This window comes from Rhagoletis zephyria, unplaced genomic scaffold (genome assembly GCF_001687245.7).
Source record: "Rhagoletis zephyria isolate East Lansing unplaced genomic scaffold, Rhagoletis_zephyria_1.1 Rzeph_scaffold_02971, whole genome shotgun sequence".
Classification (NCBI taxonomy): Eukaryota; Metazoa; Arthropoda; class Insecta; order Diptera; family Tephritidae; genus Rhagoletis; species Rhagoletis zephyria.
This window is the reverse complement of record NW_016160055.1, coordinates 47467-52282: the sequence shown is the minus strand read 5'-3', so window position 1 is coordinate 52282 and position 4816 is coordinate 47467.

Sequence of the window (4816 nt, the reverse complement as noted above, 5' to 3'; positions counted from 1 at the left end):
ACACGTTCAGCTACAGCCAGACATGCAAATGTGCATTCAAATGATCAACTTCAATCACATTTCATTAAAACACGAGCAGTGATCGGGTAACAAACAATAAGTTGGCACAGAGACACGAGTTGGTCCGCTACAGCATGACAGAGGAACACTTTTGTAAGTACTCCAATATACCACAAATAGACTACATGGTCCAACGATTTTTGCAGGGGTGTTGCCATACGGCACACTTAAATTATATAGCATGCACGATTGTTTTTTATTGTTACTTGTTACCAATAGAGTCACTTATGTTTTAAGTAATATTTTATCACTGTTATATTTTGTAATTAATAAAATTATAGTTTAAAAAACTAAAACCTCCCTATTATAATTGCCATTCGTACTGTCATCAGGTATGTTACTTGAGAATAGAAATCGCTGCATCTTTTAGGCGCATCAATATTACATAGTTACATCCCGAGCTAATAAAAGGAAGGTAAAAACCGCTTTCTATAAATTCATGCTTACTTCTTCATATATGATATTCTGATGGTTTTCTGGNCTATAAATTCATGCTTACTTCTTCATATATGATATTTTGATGGTTTTCTGGCACTTCTAATTTTGTTTAAAGAACACACTTGCATTACACTCGATAGACAGCAAGGCTCTGACGGAAGCGTAAGCGTTTCGAAAGATACACCTTTTAGGAATAAGTTAACGTACATATAAGCATTTCGAAATAAGCGCTTTTTGTTTTACACCCTCTTAAACATGATGTATTTTGCATTGCCATATGGCAACACGGGGTCAATTTGGCTTAAGTGGAATTAAATGTTTTAAGCACGTGGCAACCCTAGTAAAAATAGTTCAGAAATAAAGCGTTTGAAACCCATTTCGATTGATAGCCATCTTTTTGTAAATCATTTAACTTATTCAATAATTTGAATTTAACCTTTTAAACTGATGACAACCCTCCAGACACATCAAAAACCTTGTAAATTGTTAAACTAAATATTTCTTAAAACTCTTTTATTTTACAACCATTTTTAATATTTCATATAATTTGGATATAAAATAATTTAATTCAAATTTTCAAACAGGTGGCAACCCTCTCCAAAACAATTGAAAACTATTACCTTCTTAAACCTCTTTTGTGTGACACCCATATGGTGATACCTTATTCACTTACCTAACTCCTTTAATTAAAATTGAATTCGACTTTTTAAACATGTGGCAACCCTACTACATGTAGTTAAGGTATAAAGCTACCTTTTCAAAACCAGGTCGGTAACAATTATGTAACCTTAATAATTTGAGCTTAATTTCTTAACCGGTGGCAACTCTTTTCCAAAAATTGGAACCTTACTGCAACTCTACAGTCAAAGCCCTTTAAATTGACACCTCACTGTAGAAAATCGAACAAACGGTGCGGATTATAATGGCAATGATTAGTAAATAATTAAAGTTAATTGTTGAACAGGCGGCAACTCTTTTGGAAAAAGTAAAACTTTATTGCACATCCAAGCCCTTTAACTTGACACCTCATTTTTGTAAATCGGACGTACGGTGCAGATCTGATGGCTCATTATATGTATACATAGAAGATAGATAGAATGGCCAAGCTCGCAGTTTTATAATTTTGTAATCGAAGCCAAAATACACTTATGTTTTCTGTAACGCCACGCCCGCGCGTATGTTGTATCTATNACCTTACTGCAACTCTACAGTCAAAGCCCTTTAAATTGACACCTCACTGTTGAAAATCGAACAAACGGTGCGGATTATAATGACACTGATTAGTAAATAATTAAAGTTAATTGTTGAACAGGCGGCAACTCTTTTGGAAAAAGTAAAACTTTATTGCACATCCAAGCCCTTTAAATTGACACCTCATTTTTGTAAATCGGACGAACGGTGCAGATCTGATGGCTCATTATATGTATACATAGAAGATAGGCCAAGCTCGCAGTTTTATAATTTTGTAATCGAAGCAAAATACACTTATGTTTTCTGTAACGCCACGCCCGCGCGTATGTTTACTAATATCTTTCAATCGCTACTACCAACAATTGCATTTTTTTTTACTGAATAAGGGGCCATTTAATTGTTATAGAAATCTAGATAAACCTTTTTAAAATTTTTACTTTTTCAATANAATCGCTACTACCAACAGTTGCATTTTTTTTTTTACTGAATAAGGGGCCATTTAATTGTTATGGAAATCTAGATAAACCTTTTCAATATNTTTGGAAAAAGTAAAACTTTATTGCACATCCAAGCCCTTTAACTTGACACCTCATTTTTGTAAATCGGACGAACGGTGCAGATCTGATGGCTCATTATATGTATACATAGAAGATAGGCCAAGCTCGCAGTTTTATAATTTTGTAATCGAAGCAAAATACACTTATGTTTTCTGTAACGCCACGCCCGCGCGTATGTTTACTAATATCTTTCAATCGCTACTACCAACAATTGCATTTTTTTTTACTGAATAAGGGGCCATTTAATTGTTATAGAAATCTAGATAAACCTTTTTAAAATTTTTACTTTTTCAATATTTTTTTTTAACATTTTGTCGTACGAGTGTCACGTATTGCCAGTTTGGAAATACACCATATATGGATGTACCTACACCATAGCTTATTTAAAAATATTCAAAAAACTCAACCTTTGTACAATGAGCTCACTTTTAGCCATTAACTTATTGGACTATTCAACTAATGATAAAACTTCGATTAGTAGTATGTATGTACATATGTATTTATGTGCCCTGCAATAAATCGCGCTAGTTAAGAACTAGCACAGAACTAGCTCATACGCTACGTCAATTTAATGTTTGAAAGAGCAATAATATCAACGGATTTTATTTCGCTTTTGAAAAGGTAATGATGTCCATTGATTTTACATATTTCGCACCAGTTTGCGAAATAGTGTCAATTGACGTTATTTCCGTTGACTTCGTTACCTGGTACCTTCGCCATGTTTGCTTAACACTAATCCTCATTTAACATCGTTAGCGACATTACCAGCTCAATGTTATACGCATGGAGCCGGTTACGTCGATAGCGATGATTAACTGGAAATTACTGTTAACCAGGCATGGTGAAGACGGCCCAAAGGTTAGGATTGAGATTAAAGTTAAAATTAAGATACCCTCCTGCTGGAGTCCATCGCTATTTTTGAACCGCTACTGCACCGACTCCTAGGTAGGTAGCTACTCTATTAAANAACTAATGATAAAACTTCGATTAGTAGTATGTATGTACATATGTATTTATATGCCCTGCAATAAATCGCGCTAGTTAAGAACTAGCACAGAACTAGCTCATACGCTTCGTCAATTTAATGTTTGAAAGAGCAATTGGAGTCCATCGCTATTTTTGAACCGCTACTGCACCGACTCCTAGGTAGGTAGCTACTCTATTAAACCGTGGTAGTGCACATGGTAGTGCAGAGTCGAGCCTGTCTGAAGCAGAATAGCGAAAAACGGTAGTGCAGATAGAGCGGATGGTGACTACCGCCTCGGACATTGCCTTGTAAAAGTAATCGCTGAAAGACACTGCAAGTAGTCGGTCGGTATTTGACGGAGTTTACCAGGTAGCTACCGATTCATCAGTTCTGTAGTCGCTCCTCCGTAGTGCAGGGTAAAGATAACCTAAGTAAAAAGATTTATTATGGGTATGTCGGTAACACATGTTAGTAGGTTTTAGTTTTACAGATATATATGCACATATGCAAAAACATACATACTGCTTCGTTTTTTTTTTCAAAATCATAGAAGTCGATCGATGAGAAGTCGTAAATCAACTTGCTTACAGGCAATTTCGCGAAAGCAATTTAAGTAAACATGATTTCAATTTATTGAATTTTATTTGGAAACTGACAGAAAATAAGAAATAATTTTCAATTTAAATTGCTGGTGAAATTGNGAAACTGACAGAAAATAAGAAATAATTTTCAATTTAAATTGCTGGTGAAACCGAGCACTGTGTAAGATTTGACCCATCTAGCTGCTTTTAATTCTGTAATTCGAAAACCATTGAAGATAGATTAATGAAATTTTGCACAAGGTACGTTATAAGATAGGCGAAGCTTTTTACAAAAAATTGGTAATTTATAGTTACTGTCACGCCACCCTATTATATAACTGCAATTTTTAAAAATGCAAAAACTGAAATATTTAACTAACTAAAAAGGCTAAAATGCCCAAGATTTATATTTAGAATTTCCCTATAACAAGGAATTATAAACTGACAGAAATGGACTTAAAAATAAATAATTTTTTTTTTAATTATGGGCGTGGAAAATCTCCATAAAAAAGTCAAGTTGGGTCAACAAAATTCCGTTATAAGTTCAATATTTCTTTCTCTATTTACAAAAATGGGATGCCATTGGAAATGCAATGAATCAGGCTTTCTCTATTCAAAGCAAAAATACGAGAATTTGTCTCTGTCGAGATAAATGCAAATGAATTACTCGAAGAAAATGAAATTCCCAGTAGGCCAGAAAAAAGAAAATTTCATCAAAACCTGCGCTTTCCAGCAGCTAAAATTGTATTGTTTAAAGTCTAAGAGGAGTGGCAAACAAATAAAAATAATTTTGCTAAAAATAAGTCTAAGTCAACATCGTTTAACTTTAACATGAAATACTCAGTCCTAGTTTACTAAATTCCCAAAAATGTATATTCATTTAAAAGATCATACCTAAACAAGTAAGAAAGTCTAAGTTCGGGCGGAGCCGAACATTAAATACCCGGCGCAAGTATTAAATATATGATTTTCACCTTTCCGAAAGCTACCGCTACATGGTAAGCCGGTGTGTATCAATTCTG